The sequence below is a fragment of the Sinohyriopsis cumingii genome, chromosome 11, assembly GCF_028554795.1.
Source record: "Sinohyriopsis cumingii isolate HCF-2022 chromosome 11, ASM2855479v2, whole genome shotgun sequence".
NCBI classification, from domain to species: Eukaryota; Metazoa; Mollusca; class Bivalvia; order Unionida; family Unionidae; genus Sinohyriopsis; species Sinohyriopsis cumingii.
In genome coordinates, this window is record NC_142971.1 from 112671043 (window position 1) to 112697781 (window position 26739).

The window sequence follows — 26739 nt, forward strand, 5'->3', positions numbered from 1 at the left end:
GACAGCACGCACATTCCTAGTTTTACTAGCAGTAAGGCACGTGGCAAAGAGTCAAAGGCTTTATTTAGATGGACCCATTTAGACTATGACATTATTGGAGATTGTTTGAAAAGGTGCTCGAGAATCAAATACCTGCCACCATAGTTCATACTCGAGTTACCTGGTATGGCAACCAGTTTTGATTGGGGCGGGGGGGGGGAGTACATGATCCAGTTTCTTCAATGTATTCAACGGGGTGAGGTAGGGAGGTGATCTTTATCCTTTGTTGTTTAGTCTATACTTTTAAGAAATATATCTTAAGCTGGGTGAGTGTGACGCGGGAATACAGTTGACTGAAAATGTGTTACTTCTTAACACTTTTAGTTTTGCTGGTGATGTGTTATTGGTAAGTTCTTCTGTCGCAGGTTGAAGGAAGTTATTGCAGATAAATTGACAGGTATAAATATGACATTTACATGATTTAAATCCTATTGCTGCGTATTGTACTGCGATGCTCTTTGGATAAACGTTAGTGAATGTATGAAAAGAAACATGGTTATTGACTATAATAACTGTCTTCGTCTGCTATTAAGCCTTTTGAGACGGAAGAGTGCCTCCATCATGTTTGTAAACTACAATGCATTTAGTGTTGAAGAATGAATGAGAAAGTATGTGTTTTCAATGATGAGAAGAATATCGGATAGTAAGAACTGCATTATGAAATCTTTCCGAAATTACGATATTCGTTTACATTCTCGGATTGTAGATATTTGGAACAAAGTACCCATTGAAATGTCTTACTTCATTTTGTTCTTAAGAATGCTTTTCCATTCTGTAGTTGTAGATGTGTCTATAGATTTGCACGTAAGACACCTATGATCTCTATTGTGGAGAATGCATTTATATTGTATATTTTAATTGACATGTATGGACAGCGCAATCGAAAATAAAGAATTCTTGTCTTATTTAAGGAGGTTTATTTTAGTGGTTGGCGTGTATGAAGATCGTTAAAGCTAGGGATGAGATTGGTGTGAATTTACTGATTTTCTTGATGCTGCCTAGCAAACTGCTTTTATAGAATTGTGAAGACACAATTGAAACACTACCATTGATGTACAGTGGTCTATAAGTGGACTTGTAGAAGTGACTGACTTATTTGATAAAGTAGATGATCAAACTTGTCAGTGATGTGGATTTGGTGCGCAGTGATAAATGCAATGTCACATAGGTAAGTTGCGACAATTGTCAATGTCAGCCGGAATAGCTCAGTTGGGAGAGCGTTAGACTGAAGATCTAAAGGCCCCCGGTTCAATCCCGGGTTCCGGCACGGAACATATCCGGCGGCTGGCAGGAATTTTTGTATTTTCCTTCTAAAGCCTGTTTTCATTTTAAAACTCGTTTAAACCATTTTAACAAATAAATATTTTTTAAAAGATTAAAAAGGAAATAAAACAAACTTCCGACAAAACTCACTTTCACACTTTTGTTATCTCTATTATCGTTAGGTTCCTCCTCCTCCCTCCCCACTCTCTCTCTCTCTCTCTCTCTCTCTCAACAAAGTAAGACATTGTTTTGAACCTTGTGAAGTGAGATGCAGAGTTTCCTGTTTCCCACGCATATGCATGTTGTGAAGTAGTATAAAATAAAATGTAAAATAGAAAAATAAATCTGGCGGAAAGTTTGATACGATTACAATCAAGAATTCCTTAAGAGTTACAGCGTATGATAATTAAGCTTATCGATTGCAAATATTGTAAAATATTACTGCAATCGCCCATATTTGGTTTAAATTTGATTCTCAAACGTTCGATCGGAAATTCCGTTTAATATTATGTTTGCGTTTTCAACTGGTATAATTGTGAAGGGGCCATGTGAGTGGATTCCATGGCGTGAAAGAATATATATCTAAACATCTATTCGTGTAATACATATGTAAACATGGAAGAATTTTACTTTGTATGATTATGCTGATAGCATGGACTATCGATTTTCTGATTTGAAACGCCTCTTGTGCAAGTGTTCTTAGCTAAAGGACATTTATCCTTGCAACTAGAGACTCACATAAACATGCATAGACATAATACATTGAATGAAGATCTCTCTTTCCTAAATGTGCTTGATTTCCGGCCGAGTCATACCAAAGACGTAACAAAATTATAGTACTAACCTCTGCTTGGCATAGCGCTCAGCTTAAGATTTTAGTAATAGGACTGGTCGGCTTGGTGTCACGATAATGTGACTGGGTGGAACATCATGCTACATGTCTGCGACATGATGCCCCCAGTGCTAGGCATCACTATAAAGAGCCACTGTAGATATCCTAGCGATATGACAAAATAATTGTTAAAGTTGCGTTTCAATTCTAAATCACACACATACACACACACACAGAGTGTACGTCTCTCTCTGTCTCTCATTAATGTGTTTCATTTTCATGGAAGTATTTTGCACAGAAATATGAGCATTCTTTAGAAGAATAATGTTTTCATTCAATGAGCAAATAACAAATTCTTTGGGTTTTATTATGCTGAGGAAATTGCTTGGTTTATTACAAGTGTTGGCTGTGATCATGCCTTGATAAATAAATTTGATAAAGAAATACTAAATTTCAGTTAAATGCCCATTGTAATTCATAAGAGTTTCATTTTCATTCTATATTCCATGGTAATTACTTGTATGTCAAAGCAACGACTTTGATTATGTTTCAAAGAAGCAATAGCGACGATTTACAATTATTGCGGACGCAGCTTCCTTTGATTTTGTTGTGAACCGTTCAGTATCTGAGACATTATCTTTCATTAGTGTCTTGATCACATTGAAAACTTTTCATCAGCATTGGTCTCTATAAATATTACTATCTGTTACAAAATCTAAATATTATTACAAATTATGTTACATTAAAATAGCCCAAGTGTTCATTCTTGTGAAAAACCTGTCAAAGGTAATGATCGTCGTTTGAACCTTAAAAATATTACAATATTAGATTTAGGATAACTTTCAATAAGATGTTAATCCTTTATATGACAGCACGCACATTCCTAGTTTTACTAGCAGTAAGGCACGTGGCAAAGAGTCAAAGGCTTTATTTAGATGGACCCATTTAGACTATGACATTATTGGAGATTGTTTGAAAAGGTGCTCGAGAATCAAATACCTGCCACCATAGTTCATACTCGAGTTACCTGGTATGGCAACCAGTTTTGATTGGGGCGGGGGGGGGGGAGTACATGATCCAGTTTCTTCAATGTATTCAACGGGGTGAGGTAGGGAGGTGATCTTTATCCTTTGTTGTTTAGTCTATACTTTTAAGAAATATATCTTAAGCTGGGTGAGTGTGACGCGGGAATACAGTTGACTGAAAATGTGTTACTTCTTAACACTTTTAGTTTTGCTGGTGATGTGTTATTGGTAAGTTCTTCTGTCGCAGGTTGAAGGAAGTTATTGCAGATAAATTGACAGGTATAAATATGACATTTACATGATTTAAATCCTATTGCTGCGTATTGTACTGCGATGCTCTTTGGATAAACGTTAGTGAATGTATGAAAAGAAACATGGTTATTGACTATAATAACTGTCTTCGTCTGCTATTAAGCCTTTTGAGACGGAAGAGTGCCTCCATCATGTTTGTAAACTACAATGCATTTAGTGTTGAAGAATGAATGAGAAAGTATGTGTTTTCAATGATGAGAAGAATATCGGATAGTAAGAACTGCATTATGAAATCTTTCCGAAATTACGATATTCGTTTACATTCTCGGATTGTAGATATTTGGAACAAAGTACCCATTGAAATGTCTTACTTCATTTTGTTCTTAAGAATGCTTTTCCATTCTGTAGTTGTAGATGTGTCTATAGATTTGCACGTAAGACACCTATGATCTTTATTGTGGAGAATGCATTTATATTGTATATTTTAATTGACATGTATGGACAGCGCAATCGAAAATAAAGAATTCTTGTCTTATTTAAGGAGGTTTATTTTAGTGGTTGGCGTGTATGAAGATCGTTAAAGCTAGGGATGAGATTGGTGTGAATTTACTGATTTTCTTGATGCTGCCTAGCAAACTGCTTTTATAGAATTGTGAAGACACAATTGAAACACTACCATTGATGTACAGTGGTCTATAAGTGGACTTGTAGAAGTGACTGACTTATTTGATAAAGTAGATGATCAAACTTGTCAGTGATGTGGATTTGGTGCGCAGTGATAAATGCAATCTCACATAGGTAAGTTGCGACAATTGTCAATGTCAGCCGGAATAGCTCAGTTGGGAGAGCGTTAGACTGAAGATCTAAAGGCCCCCGGTTCAATCCCGGGTTCCGGCACGGAACATATCCGGCGGCTGGCAGGAATTTTTGTATTTTCCTTCAAAAGCCTGTTTTCATTTTAAAACTCGTTTAAACCATTTTAACAAATAAATATTTTTTAAAAGATTAAAAAGGAAATAAAACAAACTTCCGACAAAACTCACTTTCACACTTTTGTTATCTCTATTATCGTTAGGTTCCTCCTCCTCCCTCCCCACTCTCTCTCTCTCTCTCTCTCTCTCTCTCTCTCTCTCTCTCTCTCTCTCTCAACAAAGTAAGAAATTGTTTTGAACCTTGTGAAGTGAGATGCAGAGTTTCCTGTTTCCCACGCATATGCATGTTGTGAAGTAGTATAAAATAAAATGTAAAATAGAAAAATAAATCTGGCGGAAAGTTTGATACGATTACAATCAAGAATTCCTTAAGAGTTACAGCGTATGATAATTAAGCTTATCGATTGCAAATATTGTAAAATATTACTGCAATCGCCCATATTTGGTTTAAATTTGATTCTCAAACGTTCGATCGGAAATTCCGTTTAATATTATGTTTGCGTTTTCAACTGGTATAATTGTGAAGGTGCCATGTGAGTGGATTCCATGGCGTGAAAGAATATATATCTAAACATCTATTCGTGTAATACATATGTAAACATGGAAGAATTTTACTTTGTATGACTATGCTGATAGCATGGACTATCGATTTTCTGATTTGAAACGCCTCTTGTGCAATTGTTCTTAGCTAAAGGACATTTATCCTTGCAACTAGAGACTCACATAAACATGCATAGACATAATACATTGAATGAAGATCTCTCTTTCCTAAATGTGCTTGATTTCCGGCCGAGTCATACCAAAGACGTAACAAAATTATAGTACTAACCTCTGCTTGGCATAGCGCTCAGCTTAAGATTTTAGTAATAGGACTGGTCGGCTTGGTGTCACGATAATGTGACTGGGTGGAACATCATGCTACATGTCTGCGACATGATGCCCCCAGTGCTAGGCATCACTATAAAGAGCCACTGTAGATATCCTAGCGATATGACAAAATAATTGTTAAAGTTGCGTTTCAATTCTAAATCACACACATACACACACACACAGAGTGTACGTCTCTCTCTGTCTCTCATTAATGTGTTTCATTTTCATGGAAGTATTTTGCACAGAAATATGAGCATTCTTTAGAAGAATAATGTTTTCATTCAATGAGCAAATAACAAATTCTTTGGGTTTTATTATGCTGAGGAAATTGCTTGGTTTATTACAAGTGTTGGCTGTGATCATGCCTTGATAAATAAATTTGATAAAGAAATACTAAATTTCAGTTAAATGCCCATTGTAATTCATAAGAGTTTCATTTTCATTCTATATTCCATGGTAATTACTTGTATGTCAAAGCAACGACTTTGATTATGTTTCAAAGAAGCAATAGCGACGATTTACAATTATTGCGGACGCAGCTTCCTTTGATTTTGTTGTGAACCGTTCAGTATCTGAGACATTATCTTTCATTAGTGTCTTGATCACATTGAAAACTTTTCATCAGCATTGGTCTCTATAAATATTACTATCTGTTACAAAATCTAAATATTATTACAAATTATGTTACATTAAAATAGCCCAAGTGTTCATTCTTGTGAAAAACCTGTCAAAGGTAATGATCGTCGTTTGAACCTTAAAAAAATTACAATATTAGATTTAGGATAACTTTCAATAAGATGTTAATCCTTTATATGACAGCACGCACATTCCTAGTTTTACTAGCAGTAAGGCACGTGGCAAAGAGTCAAAGGCTTTATTTAGATGGACCCATTTAGACTATGACATTATTGGAGATTGTTTGAAAAGGTGCTCGAGAATCAAATACCTGCCACCATAGTTCATACTCGAGTTACCTGGTATGGCAACCAGTTTTGATTGGGGCTGGGGGGTGGGGAGTACATGATCCAGTTTCTTCAATGTCTTCAACGGGGTGAGGTAGGGAGGTGATCTTTCTCCTTTGTTGTTTAGTCTATACTTTTAAGAAATATATCTTAAGCTGGGTGAGTGTGACGCGGGAATACAGTTGACTGAAAATGTGTTACTTCTTAACACTTTTAGTTTTGCTGGTGATGTGTTATTGGTAAGTTCTTCTGTCGCAGGTTGAAGGAAGTTATTGCAGATAAATTGACAGGTATAAATATGACATTTACATGATTTAAATCCTATTGCTGCGTATTGTACTGCGATGCTCTTTGGATAAACGTTAGTGAATGTATGAAAAGAAACATGGTTATTGACTATAATAACTGTCTTCGTCTGCTATTAAGCCTTTTGAGACGGAAGAGTGCCTCCATCATGTTTGTAAACTACAATGCATTTAGTGTTGAAGAATGAATGAGAAAGTATGTGTTTTCAATGATGAGAAGAATATCGGATAGTAAGAACTGCATTATGAAATCTTTCCGAAATTACGATATTCGTTTACATTCTCGGATTGTAGATATTTGGAACAAAGTACCCATTGAAATGTCTTACTTCATTTTGTTCTTAAGAATGCTTTTCCATTCTGTAGTTGTAGATGTGTCTATAGATTTGCACGTAAGACACCTATGATCTCTATTGTGGAGAATGCATTTATATTGTATATTTTAATTGACATGTATGGACAGCGCAATCGAAAATAAAGAATTCTTGTCTTATTTAAGGAGGTTTATTTTAGTGGTTGGCGTGTATGAAGATCGTTAAAGCTAGGGATGAGATTGGTGTGAATTTACTGATTTTCTTGATGCTGCCTAGCAAACTGCTTTTATAGAATTGTGAAGACACAATTGAAACACTACCATTGATGTACAGTGGTCTATAAGTGGACTTGTAGAAGTGACTGACTTATTTGATAAAGTAGATGATCAAACTTGTCAGTGATGTGGATTTGGTGCGCAGTGATAAATGCAATGTCACATAGGTAAGTTGCGACAATTGTCAATGTCAGCCGGAATAGCTCAGTTGGGAGAGCGTTAGACTGAAGATCTAAAGGCCCCCGGTTCAATCCCGGGTTCCGGCACGGAACATATCCGGCGGCTGGCAGGAATTTTTGTATTTTCCTTCTAAAGCCTGTTTTCATTTTAAAAATCGTTTAAACCATTTTAACAAATAAATATTTTTTAAAAGATTAAAAAGGAAATAAAACAAACTTCCGACAAAACTCACTTTCACACTTTTGTTATCTCTATTATCGTTAGGTTCCTCCTCCTCCCTCCCCTCTCTCTCTCTCTCTCTCTCTCTCTCTCTCAACAAAGTAAGAAATTGTTTTGAACCTTGTGAAGTGAGATGCAGAGTTTCCTGTTTCCCACGCATATGCATGTTGTGAAGTAGTATAAAATAAAATGTAAAATAGAAAAATAAATCTGGCGGAAAGTTTGATACGATTACAATCAAGAATTCCTTAAGAGTTACAGCGTATGATAATTAAGCTTATCGATTGCAAATATTGTAAAATATTACTGCAATCGCCCATATTTGGTTTAAATTTGATTCTCAAACGTTCGATCGGAAATTCCGTTTAATATTATGTTTGCGTTTTCAACTGGTATAATTGTGAAGGTGCCATGTGAGTGGATTCCATGGCGTGAAAGAATATATATCTAAACATCTATTCGTGTAATACATATGTAAACATGGAAGAATTTTACTTTGTATGACTATGCTGATAGCATGGACTATCGATTTTCTGATTTGAAACGCCTCTTGTGCAATTGTTCTTAGCTAAAGGACATTTATCCTTGCAACTAGAGACTCACATAAACATGCATAGACATAATACATTGAATGAAGATCTCTCTTTCCTAAATGTGCTTGATTTCCGGCCGAGTCATACCAAAGACGTAACAAAATTATAGTACTAACCTCTGCTTGGCATAGCGCTCAGCTTAAGATTTTAGTAATAGGACTGGTCGGCTTGGTGTCACGATAATGTGACTGGGTGGAACATCATGCTACATGTCTGCGACATGATGCCCCCAGTGCTAGGCATCACTATAAAGAGCCACTGTAGATATCCTAGCGATATGACAAAATAATTGTTAAAGTTGCGTTTCAATTCTAAATCACACACATACACACACACACAGAGTGTACGTCTCTCTCTGTCTCTCATTAATGTGTTTCATTTTCATGGAAGTATTTTGCACAGAAATATGAGCATTCTTTAGAAGAATAATGTTTTCATTCAATGAGCAAATAACAAATTCTTTGGGTTTTATTATGCTGAGGAAATTGCTTGGTTTATTACAAGTGTTGGCTGTGATCATGCCTTGATAAATAAATTTGATAAAGAAATACTAAATTTCAGTTAAATGCCCATTGTAATTCATAAGAGTTTCATTTTCATTCTATATTCCATGGTAATTACTTGTATGTCAAAGCAACGACTTTGATTATGTTTCAAAGAAGCAATAGCGACGATTTACAATTATTGCGGACGCAGCTTCCTTTGATTTTGTTGTGAACCGTTCAGTATCTGAGACATTATCTTTCATTAGTGTCTTGATCACATTGAAAACTTTTCATCAGCATTGGTCTCTATAAATATTACTATCTGTTACAAAATCTAAATATTATTACAAATTATGTTACATTAAAATAGCCCAAGTGTTCATTCTTGTGAAAAACCTGTCAAAGGTAATGATCGTCGTTTGAACCTTAAAAAAATTACAATATTAGATTTAGGATAACTTTCAATAAGATGTTAATCCTTTATATGACAGCACGCACATTCCTAGTTTTACTAGCAGTAAGGCACGTGGCAAAGAGTCAAAGGCTTTATTTAGATGGACCCATTTAGACTATGACATTATTGGAGATTGTTTGAAAAGGTGCTCGAGAATCAAATACCTGCCACCATAGTTCATACTCGAGTTACCTGGTATGGCAACCAGTTTTGATTGGGGCTGGGGGGTGGGGAGTACATGATCCAGTTTCTTCAATGTATTCAACGGGGTGAGGTAGGGAGGTGATCTTTCTCCTTTGTTGTTTAGTCTATACTTTTAAGAAATATATCTTAAGCTGGGTGAGTGTGACGCGGGAATACAGTTGACTGAAAATGTGTTACTTCTTAACACTTTTAGTTTTGCTGGTGATGTGTTATTGGTAAGTTCTTCTGTCGCAGGTTGAAGGAAGTTATTGCAGATAAATTGACAGGTATAAATATGACATTTACATGATTTAAATCCTATTGCTGCGTATTGTACTGCGATGCTCTTTGGATAAACGTTAGTGAATGTATGAAAAGAAACATGGTTATTGACTATAATAACTGTCTTCGTCTGCTATTAAGCCTTTTGAGACGGAAGAGTGCCTCCATCATGTTTGTAAACTACAATGCATTTAGTGTTGAAGAATGAATGAGAAAGTATGTGTTTTCAATGATGAGAAGAATATCGGATAGTAAGAACTGCATTATGAAATCTTTCCGAAATTACGATATTCGTTTACATTCTCGGATTGTAGATATTTGGAACAAAGTACCCATTGAAATGTCTTACTTCATTTTGTTCTTAAGAATGCTTTTCCATTCTGTAGTTGTAGATGTGTCTATAGATTTGCACGTAAGACACCTATGATCTCTATTGTGGAGAATGCATTTATATTGTATATTTTAATTGACATGTATGGACAGCGCAATCGAAAATAAAGAATTCTTGTCTTATTTAAGGAGGTTTATTTTAGTGGTTGGCGTGTATGAAGATCGTTAAAGCTAGGGATGAGATTGGTGTGAATTTACTGATTTTCTTGATGCTGCCTAGCAAACTGCTTTTATAGAATTGTGAAGACACAATTGAAACACTACCATTGATGTACAGTGGTCTATAAGTGGACTTGTAGAAGTGACTGACTTATTTGATAAAGTAGATGATCAAACTTGTCAGTGATGTGGATTTGGTGCGCAGTGATAAATGCAATGTCACATAGGTAAGTTGCGACAATTGTCAATGTCAGCCGGAATAGCTCAGTTGGGAGAGCGTTAGACTGAAGATCTAAAGGCCCCCGGTTCAATCCCGGGTTCCGGCACGGAACATATCCGGCGGCTGGCAGGAATTTTTGTATTTTCCTTCTAAAGCCTGTTTTCATTTTAAAAATCGTTTAAACCATTTTAACAAATAAATATTTTTTAAAAGATTAAAAAGGAAATAAAACAAACTTCCGACAAAACTCACTTTCACACTTTTGTTATCTCTATTATCGTTAGGTTCCTCCTCCTCCCTCCCCACTCTCTCTCTCTCTCTCTCTCTCTCTCTCTCTCAACAAAGTAAGACATTGTTTTGAACCTTGTGAAGTGAGATGCAGAGTTTCCTGTTTCCCACGCATATGCATGTTGTGAAGTAGTATAAAATAAAATGTAAAATAGAAAAATAAATCTGGCGGAAAGTTTGATACGATTACAATCAAGAATTCCTTAAGAGTTACAGCGTATGATAATTAAGCTTATCGATTGCAAATATTGTAAAATATTACTGCAATCGCCCATATTTGGTTTAAATTTGATTCTCAAACGTTCGATCGGAAATTCCGTTTAATATTATGTTTGCGTTTTCAACTGGTATAATTGTGAAGGGGCCATGTGAGTGGATTCCATGGCGTGAAAGAATATATATCTAAACATCTATTCGTGTAATACATATGTAAACATGGAAGAATTTTACTTTGTATGATTATGCTGATAGCATGGACTATCGATTTTCTGATTTGAAACGCCTCTTGTGCAAGTGTTCTTAGCTAAAGGACATTTATCCTTGCAACTAGAGACTCACATAAACATGCATAGACATAATACATTGAATGAAGATCTCTCTTTCCTAAATGTGCTTGATTTCCGGCCGAGTCATACCAAAGACGTAACAAAATTATAGTACTAACCTCTGCTTGGCATAGCGCTCAGCTTAAGATTTTAGTAATAGGACTGGTCGGCTTGGTGTCACGATAATGTGACTGGGTGGAACATCATGCTACATGTCTGCGACATGATGCCCCCAGTGCTAGGCATCACTATAAAGAGCCACTGTAGATATCCTAGCGATATGACAAAATAATTGTTAAAGTTGCGTTTCAATTCTAAATCACACACATACACACACACACAGAGTGTACGTCTCTCTCTGTCTCTCATTAATGTGTTTCATTTTCATGGAAGTATTTTGCACAGAAATATGAGCATTCTTTAGAAGAATAATGTTTTCATTCAATGAGCAAATAACAAATTCTTTGGGTTTTATTATGCTGAGGAAATTGCTTGGTTTATTACAAGTGTTGGCTGTGATCATGCCTTGATAAATAAATTTGATAAAGAAATACTAAATTTCAGTTAAATGCCCATTGTAATTCATAAGAGTTTCATTTTCATTCTATATTCCATGGTAATTACTTGTATGTCAAAGCAACGACTTTGATTATGTTTCAAAGAAGCAATAGCGACGATTTACAATTATTGCGGACGCAGCTTCCTTTGATTTTGTTGTGAACCGTTCAGTATCTGAGACATTATCTTTCATTAGTGTCTTGATCACATTGAAAACTTTTCATCAGCATTGGTCTCTATAAATATTACTATCTGTTACAAAATCTAAATATTATTACAAATTATGTTACATTAAAATAGCCCAAGTGTTCATTCTTGTGAAAAACCTGTCAAAGGTAATGATCGTCGTTTGAACCTTAAAAATATTACAATATTAGATTTAGGATAACTTTCAATAAGATGTTAATCCTTTATATGACAGCACGCACATTCCTAGTTTTACTAGCAGTAAGGCACGTGGCAAAGAGTCAAAGGCTTTATTTAGATGGACCCATTTAGACTATGACATTATTGGAGATTGTTTGAAAAGGTGCTCGAGAATCAAATACCTGCCACCATAGTTCATACTCGAGTTACCTGGTATGGCAACCAGTTTTGATTGGGGCTGGGGGGTGGGGAGTACATGATCCAGTTTCTTCAATGTATTCAACGGGGTGAGGTAGGGAGGTGATCTTTCTCCTTTGTTGTTTAGTCTATACTTTTAAGAAATATATCTTAAGCTGGGTGAGTGTGACGCGGGAATACAGTTGACTGAAAATGTGTTACTTCTTAACACTTTTAGTTTTGCTGGTGATGTGTTATTGGTAAGTTCTTCTGTCGCAGGTTGAAGGAAGTTATTGCAGATAAATTGACAGGTATAAATATGACATTTACATGATTTAAATCCTATTGCTGCGTATTGTACTGCGATGCTCTTTGGATAAACGTTAGTGAATGTATGAAAAGAAACATGGTTATTGACTATAATAACTGTCTTCGTCTGCTATTAAGCCTTTTGAGACGGAAGAGTGCCTCCATCATGTTTGTAAACTACAATGCATTTAGTGTTGAAGAATGAATGAGAAAGTATGTGTTTTCAATGATGAGAAGAATATCGGATAGTAAGAACTGCATTATGAAATCTTTCCGAAATTACGATATTCGTTTACATTCTCGGATTGTAGATATTTGGAACAAAGTACCCATTGAAATGTCTTACTTCATTTTGTTCTTAAGAATGCTTTTCCATTCTGTAGTTGTAGATGTGTCTATAGATTTGCACGTAAGACACCTATGATCTCTATTGTGGAGAATGCATTTATATTGTATATTTTAATTGACATGTATGGACAGCGCAATCGAAAATAAAGAATTCTTGTCTTATTTAAGGAGGTTTATTTTAGTGGTTGGCGTGTATGAAGATCGTTAAAGCTAGGGATGAGATTGGTGTGAATTTACTGATTTTCTTGATGCTGCCTAGCAAACTGCTTTTATAGAATTGTGAAGACACAATTGAAACACTACCATTGATGTACAGTGGTCTATAAGTGGACTTGTAGAAGTGACTGACTTATTTGATAAAGTAGATGATCAAACTTGTCAGTGATGTGGATTTGGTGCGCAGTGATAAATGCAATGTCACATAGGTAAGTTGCGACAATTGTCAATGTCAGCCGGAATAGCTCAGTTGGGAGAGCGTTAGACTGAAGATCTAAAGGCCCCCGGTTCAATCCCGGGTTCCGGCACGGAACATATCCGGCGGCTGGCAGGAATTTTTGTATTTTCCTTCTAAAGCCTGTTTTCATTTTAAAAATCGTTTAAACCATTTTAACAAATAAATATTTTTTAAAAGATTAAAAAGGAAATAAAACAAACTTCCGACAAAACTCACTTTCACACTTTTGTTATCTCTATTATCGTTAGGTTCCTCCTCCTCCCTCCCCTCTCTCTCTCTCTCTCTCTCTCTCTCTCTCAACAAAGTAAGAAATTGTTTTGAACCTTGTGAAGTGAGATGCAGAGTTTCCTGTTTCCCACGCATATGCATGTTGTGAAGTAGTATAAAATAAAATGTAAAATAGAAAAATAAATCTGGCGGAAAGTTTGATACGATTACAATCAAGAATTCCTTAAGAGTTACAGCGTATGATAATTAAGCTTATCGATTGCAAATATTGTAAAATATTACTGCAATCGCCCATATTTGGTTTAAATTTGATTCTCAAACGTTCGATCGGAAATTCCGTTTAATATTATGTTTGCGTTTTCAACTGGTATAATTGTGAAGGTGCCATGTGAGTGGATTCCATGGCGTGAAAGAATATATATCTAAACATCTATTCGTGTAATACATATGTAAACATGGAAGAATTTTACTTTGTATGACTATGCTGATAGCATGGACTATCGATTTTCTGATTTGAAACGCCTCTTGTGCAATTGTTCTTAGCTAAAGGACATTTATCCTTGCAACTAGAGACTCACATAAACATGCATAGACATAATACATTGAATGAAGATCTCTCTTTCCTAAATGTGCTTGATTTCCGGCCGAGTCATACCAAAGACGTAACAAAATTATAGTACTAACCTCTGCTTGGCATAGCGCTCAGCTTAAGATTTTAGTAATAGGACTGGTCGGCTTGGTGTCACGATAATGTGACTGGGTGGAACATCATGCTACATGTCTGCGACATGATGCCCCCAGTGCTAGGCATCACTATAAAGAGCCACTGTAGATATCCTAGCGATATGACAAAATAATTGTTAAAGTTGCGTTTCAATTCTAAATCACACACATACACACACACACAGAGTGTACGTCTCTCTCTGTCTCTCATTAATGTGTTTCATTTTCATGGAAGTATTTTGCACAGAAATATGAGCATTCTTTAGAAGAATAATGTTTTCATTCAATGAGCAAATAACAAATTCTTTGGGTTTTATTATGCTGAGGAAATTGCTTGGTTTATTACAAGTGTTGGCTGTGATCATGCCTTGATAAATAAATTTGATAAAGAAATACTAAATTTCAGTTAAATGCCCATTGTAATTCATAAGAGTTTCATTTTCATTCTATATTCCATGGTAATTACTTGTATGTCAAAGCAACGACTTTGATTATGTTTCAAAGAAGCAATAGCGACGATTTACAATTATTGCGGACGCAGCTTCCTTTGATTTTGTTGTGAACCGTTCAGTATCTGAGACATTATCTTTCATTAGTGTCTTGATCACATTGAAAACTTTTCATCAGCATTGGTCTCTATAAATATTACTATCTGTTACAAAATCTAAATATTATTACAAATTATGTTACATTAAAATAGCCCAAGTGTTCATTCTTGTGAAAAACCTGTCAAAGGTAATGATCGTCGTTTGAACCTTAAAAAAATTACAATATTAGATTTAGGATAACTTTCAATAAGATGTTAATCCTTTATATGACAGCACGCACATTCCTAGTTTTACTAGCAGTAAGGCACGTGGCAAAGAGTCAAAGGCTTTATTTAGATGGACCCATTTAGACTATGACATTATTGGAGATTGTTTGAAAAGGTGCTCGAGAATCAAATACCTGCCACCATAGTTCATACTCGAGTTACCTGGTATGGCAACCAGTTTTGATTGGGGCTGGGGGGTGGGGAGTACATGATCCAGTTTCTTCAATGTATTCAACGGGGTGAGGTAGGGAGGTGATCTTTCTCCTTTGTTGTTTAGTCTATACTTTTAAGAAATATATCTTAAGCTGGGTGAGTGTGACGCGGGAATACAGTTGACTGAAAATGTGTTACTTCTTAACACTTTTAGTTTTGCTGGTGATGTGTTATTGGTAAGTTCTTCTGTCGCAGGTTGAAGGAAGTTATTGCAGATAAATTGACAGGTATAAATATGACATTTACATGATTTAAATCCTATTGCTGCGTATTGTACTGCGATGCTCTTTGGATAAACGTTAGTGAATGTATGAAAAGAAACATGGTTATTGACTATAATAACTGTCTTCGTCTGCTATTAAGCCTTTTGAGACGGAAGAGTGCCTCCATCATGTTTGTAAACTACAATGCATTTAGTGTTGAAGAATGAATGAGAAAGTATGTGTTTTCAATGATGAGAAGAATATCGGATAGTAAGAACTGCATTATGAAATCTTTCCGAAATTACGATATTCGTTTACATTCTCGGATTGTAGATATTTGGAACAAAGTACCCATTGAAATGTCTTACTTCATTTTGTTCTTAAGAATGCTTTTCCATTCTGTAGTTGTAGATGTGTCTATAGATTTGCACGTAAGACACCTATGATCTCTATTGTGGAGAATGCATTTATATTGTATATTTTAATTGACATGTATGGACAGCGCAATCGAAAATAAAGAATTCTTGTCTTATTTAAGGAGGTTTATTTTAGTGGTTGGCGTGTATGAAGATCGTTAAAGCTAGGGATGAGATTGGTGTGAATTTACTGATTTTCTTGATGCTGCCTAGCAAACTGCTTTTATAGAATTGTGAAGACACAATTGAAACACTACCATTGATGTACAGTGGTCTATAAGTGGACTTGTAGAAGTGACTGACTTATTTGATAAAGTAGATGATCAAACTTGTCAGTGATGTGGATTTGGTGCGCAGTGATAAATGCAATGTCACATAGGTAAGTTGCGACAATTGTCAATGTCAGCCGGAATAGCTCAGTTGGGAGAGCGTTAGACTGAAGATCTAAAGGCCCCCGGTTCAATCCCGGGTTCCGGCACGGAACATATCCGGCGGCTGGCAGGAATTTTTGTATTTTCCTTCTAAAGCCTGTTTTCATTTTAAAAATCGTTTAAACCATTTTAACAAATAAATATTTTTTAAAAGATTAAAAAGGAAATAAAACAAACTTCCGACAAAACTCACTTTCACACTTTTGTTATCTCTATTATCGTTAGGTTCCTCCTCCTCCCTCCCCTCTCTCTCTCTCTCTCTCTCTCTCTCTCTCAACAAAGTAAGAAATTGTTTTGAACCTTGTGAAGTGAGATGCAGAGTTTCCTGTTTCCCACGCATATGCATGTTGTGAAGTAGTATAAAATAAAATGTAAAATAGAAAAATAAATCTGGCGGAAAGTTTGATACGATTACAATCAAGAATTCCTTAAGAGTTACAGCGTATGATAATTAAGCTTATCGATTGCAAATATTGTAAAATATTACTGCAATCGCCCATATTTGGTTTAAATTTGATTCTCAAACGTTCGATCGGAAATTCCGTTTAATATTATGTTTGCGTTTTCAACTGGTATAATTGTGAAGGTGCCATGTGAGTGGATTCCATGGCGTGAAAGAATATATATCTAAACATCTATTCGTGTAATACATATGTAAACATGGAAGAATTTTACTTTGTATGACTATGCTGATAGCATGGACTATCGATTTTCTGATTTGAAACGCCTCTTGTGCAATTGTTCTTAGCTAAAGGACATTTATCCTTGCAACTAGAGACTCACATAAACATGCATAGACATAATACATTGAATGAAGATCTCTCTTTCCTAAATGTGCTTGATTTCCGGCCGAGTCATACCAAAGACGTAACAAAATTATAGTACTAACCTCTGCTTGGCATAGCGCTCAGCTTAAGATTTTAGTAATAGGACTGGTCGGCTTGGTGTCACGATAATGTGACTGGGTGGAACATCATGCTACATGTCTGCGACATGATGCCCCCAGTGCTAGGCATCACTATAAAGAGCCACTGTAGATATCCTAGCGATATGACAAAATAATTGTTAAAGTTGCGTTTCAATTCTAAATCACACACATACACACACACACAGAGTGTACGTCTCTCTCTGTCTCTCATTAATGTGTTTCATTTTCATGGAAGTATTTTGCACAGAAATATGAGCATTCTTTAGAAGAATAATGTTTTCATTCAATGAGCAAATAACAAATTCTTTGGGTTTTATTATGCTGAGGAAATTGCTTGGTTTATTACAAGTGTTGGCTGTGATCATGCCTTGATAAATAAATTTGATAAAGAAATACTAAATTTCAGTTAAATGCCCATTGTAATTCATAAGAGTTTCATTTTCATTCTATATTCCATGGTAATTACTTGTATGTCAAAGCAACGACTTTGATTATGTTTCAAAGAAGCAATAGCGACGATTTACAATTATTGCGGACGCAGCTTCCTTTGATTTTGTTGTGAACCGTTCAGTATCTGAGACATTATCTTTCATTAGTGTCTTGATCACATTGAAAACTTTTCATCAGCATTGGTCTCTATAAATATTACTATCTGTTACAAAATCTAAATATTATTACAAATTATGTTACATTAAAATAGCCCAAGTGTTCATTCTTGTGAAAAACCTGTCAAAGGTAATGATCGTCGTTTGAACCTTAAAAAAATTACAATATTAGATTTAGGATAACTTTCAATAAGATGTTAATCCTTTATATGACAGCACGCACATTCCTAGTTTTACTAGCAGTAAGGCACGTGGCAAAGAGTCAAAGGCTTTATTTAGATGGACCCATTTAGACTATGACATTATTGGAGATTGTTTGAAAAGGTGCTCGAGAATCAAATACCTGCCACCATAGTTCATACTCGAGTTACCTGGTATGGCAACCAGTTTTGATTGGGGCTGGGGGGTGGGGAGTACATGATCCAGTTTCTTCAATGTATTCAACGGGGTGAGGTAGGGAGGTGATCTTTCTCCTTTGTTGTTTAGTCTATACTTTTAAGAAATATATCTTAAGCTGGGTGAGTGTGACGCGGGAATACAGTTGACTGAAAATGTGTTACTTCTTAACACTTTTAGTTTTGCTGGTGATGTGTTATTGGTAAGTTCTTCTGTCGCAGGTTGAAGGAAGTTATTGCAGATAAATTGACAGGTATAAATATGACATTTACATGATTTAAATCCTATTGCTGCGTATTGTACTGCGATGCTCTTTGGATAAACGTTAGTGAATGTATGAAAAGAAACATGGTTATTGACTATAATAACTGTCTTCGTCTGCTATTAAGCCTTTTGAGACGGAAGAGTGCCTCCATCATGTTTGTAAACTACAATGCATTTAGTGTTGAAGAATGAATGAGAAAGTATGTGTTTTCAATGATGAGAAGAATATCGGATAGTAAGAACTGCATTATGAAATCTTTCCGAAATTACGATATTCGTTTACATTCTCGGATTGTAGATATTTGGAACAAAGTACCCATTGAAATGTCTTACTTCATTTTGTTCTTAAGAATGCTTTTCCATTCTGTAGTTGTAGATGTGTCTATAGATTTGCACGTAAGACACCTATGATCTCTATTGTGGAGAATGCATTTATATTGTATATTTTAATTGACATGTATGGACAGCGCAATCGAAAATAAAGAATTCTTGTCTTATTTAAGGAGGTTTATTTTAGTGGTTGGCGTGTATGAAGATCGTTAAAGCTAGGGATGAGATTGGTGTGAATTTACTGATTTTCTTGATGCTGCCTAGCAAACTGCTTTTATAGAATTGTGAAGACACAATTGAAACACTACCATTGATGTACAGTGGTCTATAAGTGGACTTGTAGAAGTGACTGACTTATTTGATAAAGTAGATGATCAAACTTGTCAGTGATGTGGATTTGGTGCGCAGTGATAAATGCAATGTCACATAGGTAAGTTGCGACAATTGTCAATGTCAGCCGGAATAGCTCAGTTGGGAGAGCGTTAGACTGAAGATCTAAAGGCCCCCGGTTCAATCCCGGGTTCCGGCACGGAACATATCCGGCGGCTGGCAGGAATTTTTGTATTTTCCTTCTAAAGCCTGTTTTCATTTTAAAAATCGTTTAAACCATTTTAACAAATAAATATTTTTTAAAAGATTAAAAAGGAAATAAAACAAACTTCCGACAAAACTCACTTTCACACTTTTGTTATCTCTATTATCGTTAGGTTCCTCCTCCTCCCTCCCCACTCTCTCTCTCTCTCTCTCTCTCTCTCTCTCAACAAAGTAAGACATTGTTTTGAACCTTGTGAAGTGAGATGCAGAGTTTCCTGTTTCCCACGCATATGCATGTTGTGAAGTAGTATAAAATAAAATGTAAAATAGAAAAATAAATCTGGCGGAAAGTTTGATACGATTACAATCAAGAATTCCTTAAGAGTTACAGCGTATGATAATTAAGCTTATCGATTGCAAATATTGTAAAATATTACTGCAATCGCCCATATTTGGTTTAAATTTGATTCTCAAACGTTCGATCGGAAATTCCGTTTAATATTATGTTTGCGTTTTCAACTGGTATAATTGTGAAGGGGCCATGTGAGTGGATTCCATGGCGTGAAAGAATATATATCTAAACATCTATTCGTGTAATACATATGTAAACATGGAAGAATTTTACTTTGTATGATTATGCTGATAGCATGGACTATCGATTTTCTGATTTGAAACGCCTCTTGTGCAAGTGTTCTTAGCTAAAGGACATTTATCCTTGCAACTAGAGACTCACATAAACATGCATAGACATAATACATTGAATGAAGATCTCTCTTTCCTAAATGTGCTTGATTTCCGGCCGAGTCATACCAAAGACGTAACAAAATTATAGTACTAACCTCTGCTTGGCATAGCGCTCAGCTTAAGATTTTAGTAATAGGACTGGTCGGCTTGGTGTCACGATAATGTGACTGGGTGGAACATCATGCTACATGTCTGCGACATGATGCCCCCAGTGCTAGGCATCACTATAAAGAGCCACTGTAGATATCCTAGCGATATGACAAAATAATTGTTAAAGTTGCGTTTCAATTCTAAATCACACACATACACACACACACAGAGTGTACGTCTCTCTCTGTCTCTCATTAATGTGTTTCATTTTCATGGAAGTATTTTGCACAGAAATATGAGCATTCTTTAGAAGAATAATGTTTTCATTCAATGAGCAAATAACAAATTCTTTGGGTTTTATTATGCTGAGGAAATTGCTTGGTTTATTACAAGTGTTGGCTGTGATCATGCCTTGATAAATAAATTTGATAAAGAAATACTAAATTTCAGTTAAATGCCCATTGTAATTCATAAGAGTTTCATTTTCATTCTATATTCCATGGTAATTACTTGTATGTCAAAGCAACGACTTTGATTATGTTTCAAAGAAGCAATAGCGACGATTTACAATTATTGCGGACGCAGCTTCCTTTGATTTTGTTGTGAACCGTTCAGTATCTGAGACATTATCTTTCATTAGTGTCTTGATCACATTGAAAACTTTTCATCAGCATTGGTCTCTATAAATATTACTATCTGTTACAAAATCTAAATATTATTACAAATTATGTTACATTAAAATAGCCCAAGTGTTCATTCTTGTGAAAAACCTGTCAAAGGTAATGATCGTCGTTTGAACCTTAAAAATATTACAATATTAGATTTAGGATAACTTTCAATAAGATGTTAATCCTTTATATGACAGCACGCACATTCCTAGTTTTACTAGCAGTAAGGCACGTGGCAAAGAGTCAAAGGCTTTATTTAGATGGACCCATTTAGACTATGACATTATTGGAGATTGTTTGAAAAGGTGCTCGAGAATCAAATACCTGCCACCATAGTTCATACTCGAGTTACCTGGTATGGCAACCAGTTTTGATTGGGGCGGGGGGGGGGGGGGAGTACATGATCCAGTTTCTTCAATGTATTCAACGGGGTGAGGTAGGGAGGTGATCTTTATCCTTTGTTGTTTAGTCTATACTTTTAAGAAATATATCTTAAGCTGGGTGAGTGTGACGCGGGAATACAGTTGACTGAAAATGTGTTACTTCTTAACACTTTTAGTTTTGCTGGTGATGTGTTATTGGTAAGTTCTTCTGTCGCAGGTTGAAGGAAGTTATTGCAGATAAATTGACAGGTATAAATATGACATTTACATGATTTAAATCCTATTGCTGCGTATTGTACTGCGATGCTCTTTGGATAAACGTTAGTGAATGTATGAAAAGAAACATGGTTATTGACTATAATAACTGTCTTCGTCTGCTATTAAGCCTTTTGAGACGGAAGAGTGCCTCCATCATGTTTGTAAACTACAATGCATTTAGTGTTGAAGAATGAATGAGAAAGTATGTGTTTTCAATGATGAGAAGAATATCGGATAGTAAGAACTGCATTATGAAATCTTTCCGAAATTACGATATTCGTTTACATTCTCGGATTGTAGATATTTGGAACAAAGTACCCATTGAAATGTCTTACTTCATTTTGTTCTTAAGAATGCTTTTCCATTCTGTAGTTGTAGATGTGTCTATAGATTTGCACGTAAGACACCTATGATCTCTATTGTGGAGAATGCATTTATATTGTATATTTTAATTGACATGTATGGACAGCGCAATCGAAAATAAAGAATTCTTGTCTTATTTAAGGAGGTTTATTTTAGTGGTTGGCGTGTATGAAGATCGTTAAAGCTAGGGATGAGATTGGTGTGAATTTACTGATTTTCTTGATGCTGCCTAGCAAACTGCTTTTATAGAATTGTGAAGACACAATTGAAACACTACCATTGATGTACAGTGGTCTATAAGTGGACTTGTAGAAGTGACTGACTTATTTGATAAAGTAGATGATCAAACTTGTCAGTGATGTGGATTTGGTGCGCAGTGATAAATGCAATGTCACATAGGTAAGTTGCGACAATTGTCAATGTCAGCCGGAATAGCTCAGTTGGGAGAGCGTTAGACTGAAGATCTAAAGGCCCCCGGTTCAATCCCGGGTTCCGGCACGGAACATATCCGGCGGCTGGCAGGAATTTTTGTATTTTCCTTCTAAAGCCTGTTTTCATTTTAAAAATCGTTTAAACCATTTTAACAAATAAATATTTTTTAAAAGATTAAAAAGGAAATAAAACAAACTTCCGACAAAACTCACTTTCACACTTTTGTTATCTCTATTATCGTTAGGTTCCTCCTCCTCCCTCCCCACTCTCTCTCTCTCTCTCTCTCTCTCTCTCTCAACAAAGTAAGACATTGTTTTGAACCTTGTGAAGTGAGATGCAGAGTTTCCTGTTTCCCACGCATATGCATGTTGTGAAGTAGTATAAAATAAAATGTAAAATAGAAAAATAAATCTGGCGGAAAGTTTGATACGATTACAATCAAGAATTCCTTAAGAGTTACAGCGTATGATAATTAAGCTTATCGATTGCAAATATTGTAAAATATTACTGCAATCGCCCATATTTGGTTTAAATTTGATTCTCAAACGTTCGATCGGAAATTCCGTTTAATATTATGTTTGCGTTTTCAACTGGTATAATTGTGAAGGGGCCATGTGAGTGGATTCCATGGCGTGAAAGAATATATATCTAAACATCTATTCGTGTAATACATATGTAAACATGGAAGAATTTTACTTTGTATGATTATGCTGATAGCATGGACTATCGATTTTCTGATTTGAAACGCCTCTTGTGCAAGTGTTCTTAGCTAAAGGACATTTATCCTTGCAACTAGAGACTCACATAAACATGCATAGACATAATACATTGAATGAAGATCTCTCTTTCCTAAATGTGCTTGATTTCCGGCCGAGTCATACCAAAGACGTAACAAAATTATAGTACTAACCTCTGCTTGGCATAGCGCTCAGCTTAAGATTTTAGTAATAGGACTGGTCGGCTTGGTGTCACGATAATGTGACTGGGTGGAACATCATGCTACATGTCTGCGACATGATGCCCCCAGTGCTAGGCATCACTATAAAGAGCCACTGTAGATATCCTAGCGATATGACAAAATAATTGTTAAAGTTGCGTTTCAATTCTAAATCACACACATACACACACACACAGAGTGTACGTCTCTCTCTGTCTCTCATTAATGTGTTTCATTTTCATGGAAGTATTTTGCACAGAAATATGAGCATTCTTTAGAAGAATAATGTTTTCATTCAATGAGCAAATAACAAATTCTTTGGGTTTTATTATGCTGAGGAAATTGCTTGGTTTATTACAAGTGTTGGCTGTGATCATGCCTTGATAAATAAATTTGATAAAGAAATACTAAATTTCAGTTAAATGCCCATTGTAATTCATAAGAGTTTCATTTTCATTCTATATTCCATGGTAATTACTTGTATGTCAAAGCAACGACTTTGATTATGTTTCAAAGAAGCAATAGCGACGATTTACAATTATTGCGGACGCAGCTTCCTTTGATTTTGTTGTGAACCGTTCAGTATCTGAGACATTATCTTTCATTAGTGTCTTGATCACATTGAAAACTTTTCATCAGCATTGGTCTCTATAAATATTACTATCTGTTACAAAATCTAAATATTATTACAAATTATGTTACATTAAAATAGCCCAAGTGTTCATTCTTGTGAAAAACCTGTCAAAGGTAATGATCGTCGTTTGAACCTTAAAAATATTACAATATTAGATTTAGGATAACTTTCAATAAGATGTTAATCCTTTATATGACAGCACGCACATTCCTAGTTTTACTAGCAGTAAGGCACGTGGCAAAGAGTCAAAGGCTTTATTTAGATGGACCCATTTAGACTATGACATTATTGGAGATTGTTTGAAAAGGTGCTCGAGAATCAAATACCTGCCACCATAGTTCATACTCGAGTTACCTGGTATGGCAACCAGTTTTGATTGGGGCGGGGGGGGGGGGGAGTACATGATCCAGTTTCTTCAATGTATTCAACGGGGTGAGGTAGGGAGGTGATCTTTATCCTTTGTTGTTTAGTCTATACTTTTAAGAAATATATCTTAAGCTGGGTGAGTGTGACGCGGGAATACAGTTGACTGAAAATGTGTTACTTCTTAACACTTTTAGTTTTGCTGGTGATGTGTTATTGGTAAGTTCTTCTGTCGCAGGTTGAAGGAAGTTATTGCAGATAAATTGACAGGTATAAATATGACATTTACATGATTTAAATCCTATTGCTGCGTATTGTACTGCGATGCTCTTTGGATAAACGTTAGTGAATGTATGAAAAGAAACATGGTTATTGACTATAATAACTGTCTTCGTCTGCTATTAAGCCTTTTGAGACGGAAGAGTGCCTCCATCATGTTTGTAAACTACAATGCATTTAGTGTTGAAGAATGAATGAGAAAGTATGTGTTTTCAATGATGAGAAGAATATCGGATAGTAAGAACTGCATTATGAAATCTTTCCGAAATTACGATATTCGTTTACATTCTCGGATTGTAGATATTTGGAACAAAGTACCCATTGAAATGTCTTACTTCATTTTGTTCTTAAGAATGCTTTTCCATTCTGTAGTTGTAGATGTGTCTATAGATTTGCACGTAAGACACCTATGATCTTTATTGTGGAGAATGCATTTATATTGTATATTTTAATTGACATGTATGGACAGCGCAATCGAAAATAAAGAATTCTTGTCTTATTTAAGGAGGTTTATTTTAGTGGTTGGCGTGTATGAAGATCGTTAAAGCTAGGGATGAGATTGGTGTGAATTTACTGATTTTCTTGATGCTGCTTAGCAAACTGCTTTTATAGAATTGTGAAGACACAATTGAAACACTACCATTGATGTACAGTGGTCTATAAGTGGACTTGTAGAAGTGACTGACTTATTTGATAAAGTAGATGATCAAACTTGTCAGTGATGTGGATTTGGTGCGCAGTGATAAATGCAATCTCACATAGGTAAGTTGCGACAATTGTCAATGTCAGCCGGAATAGCTCAGTTGGGAGAGCGTTAGACTGAAGATCTAAAGGCCCCCGGTTCAATCCCGGGTTCCGGCACGGAACATATCCGGCGGCTGGCAGGAATTTTTGTATTTTCCTTCAAAAGCCTGTTTTCATTTTAAAACTCGTTTAAACCATTTTAACAAATAAATATTTTTTAAAAGATTAAAAAGGAAATAAAACAAACTTCCGACAAAACTCACTTTCACACTTTTGTTATCTCTATTATCGTTAGGTTCCTCCTCCTCCCTCCCCACTCTCTCTCTCTCTCTCTCTCTCTCTCTCTCTCTCTCTCTCAACAAAGTAAGAAATTGTTTTGAACCTTGTGAAGTGAGATGCAGAGTTTCCTGTTTCCCACGCATATGCATGTTGTGAAGTAGTATAAAATAAAATGTAAAATAGAAAAATAAATCTGGCGGAAAGTTTGATACGATTACAATCAAGAATTCCTTAAGAGTTACAGCGTATGATAATTAAGCTTATCGATTGCAAATATTGTAAAATATTACTGCAATCGCCCATATTTGGTTTAAATTTGATTCTCAAACGTTCGATCGGAAATTCCGTTTAATATTATGTTTGCGTTTTCAACTGGTATAATTGTGAAGGTGCCATGTGAGTGGATTCCATGGCGTGAAAGAATATATATCTAAACATCTATTCGTGTAATACATATGTAAACATGGAAGAATTTTACTTTGTATGACTATGCTGATAGCATGGACTATCGATTTTCTGATTTGAAACGCCTCTTGTGCAATTGTTCTTAGCTAAAGGACATTTATCCTTGCAACTAGAGACTCACATAAACATGCATAGACATAATACATTGAATGAAGATCTCTCTTTCCTAAATGTGCTTGATTTCCGGCCGAGTCATACCAAAGACGTAACAAAATTATAGTACTAACCTCTGCTTGGCATAGCGCTCAGCTTAAGATTTTAGTAATAGGACTGGTCGGCTTGGTGTCACGATAATGTGACTGGGTGGAACATCATGCTACATGTCTGCGACATGATGCCCCCAGTGCTAGGCATCACTATAAAGAGCCACTGTAGATATCCTAACGATATGACAAAATAATTGTTAAAGTTGCGTTTCAATTCTAAATCACACACATACACACACACACAGAGTGTACGTCTCTCTCTGTCTCTCATTAATGTGTTTCATTTTCATGGAAGTATTTTGCACAGAAATATGAGCATTCTTTAGAAGAATAATGTTTTCATTCAATGAGCAAATAACAAATTCTTTGGGTTTTATTATGCTGAGGAAATTGCTTGGTTTATTACAAGTGTTGGCTGTGATCATGCCTTGATAAATAAATTTGATAAAGAAATACTAAATTTCAGTTAAATGCCCATTGTAATTCATAAGAGTTTCATTTTCATTCTATATTCCATGGTAATTACTTGT

General features: G+C 35.5%; 9 non-coding genes across 9 annotated transcripts; all 9 read left to right on the plus strand.

Moving 5' to 3' along the window:
* The first annotated feature begins 1233 nt into the window (after positions 1 to 1233).
* Positions 1234 to 1306, plus strand: Trnaf-gaa (transfer RNA phenylalanine (anticodon GAA)). Its single transcript has one exon. It is a non-coding gene; the product is annotated as a tRNA-Phe (tRNA).
* A 2929-nt stretch (positions 1307 to 4235) lies between these two features.
* Trnaf-gaa (transfer RNA phenylalanine (anticodon GAA)) lies at positions 4236 to 4308 on the plus strand. Its single transcript has one exon. It is a non-coding gene; the product is annotated as a tRNA-Phe (tRNA).
* A 2954-nt stretch (positions 4309 to 7262) lies between these two features.
* On the plus strand, positions 7263 to 7335 carry Trnaf-gaa (transfer RNA phenylalanine (anticodon GAA)). The gene has a single exon. It is a non-coding gene; the product is annotated as a tRNA-Phe (tRNA).
* A 2932-nt stretch (positions 7336 to 10267) lies between these two features.
* On the plus strand, positions 10268 to 10340 carry Trnaf-gaa (transfer RNA phenylalanine (anticodon GAA)). The gene has a single exon. It is a non-coding gene; the product is annotated as a tRNA-Phe (tRNA).
* A 2936-nt stretch (positions 10341 to 13276) lies between these two features.
* On the plus strand, positions 13277 to 13349 carry Trnaf-gaa (transfer RNA phenylalanine (anticodon GAA)). The gene has a single exon. It is a non-coding gene; the product is annotated as a tRNA-Phe (tRNA).
* Positions 13350 to 16281: 2932 nt separating this feature from the next.
* Positions 16282 to 16354, plus strand: Trnaf-gaa (transfer RNA phenylalanine (anticodon GAA)). The gene has a single exon. It is a non-coding gene; the product is annotated as a tRNA-Phe (tRNA).
* A 2932-nt stretch (positions 16355 to 19286) lies between these two features.
* Trnaf-gaa (transfer RNA phenylalanine (anticodon GAA)) lies at positions 19287 to 19359 on the plus strand. The gene has a single exon. It is a non-coding gene; the product is annotated as a tRNA-Phe (tRNA).
* Positions 19360 to 22295: 2936 nt separating this feature from the next.
* On the plus strand, positions 22296 to 22368 carry Trnaf-gaa (transfer RNA phenylalanine (anticodon GAA)). Its single transcript has one exon. It is a non-coding gene; the product is annotated as a tRNA-Phe (tRNA).
* Positions 22369 to 25303: 2935 nt separating this feature from the next.
* Positions 25304 to 25376, plus strand: Trnaf-gaa (transfer RNA phenylalanine (anticodon GAA)). The gene has a single exon. It is a non-coding gene; the product is annotated as a tRNA-Phe (tRNA).
* The last annotated feature ends 1363 nt before the right edge of the window (positions 25377 to 26739 follow it).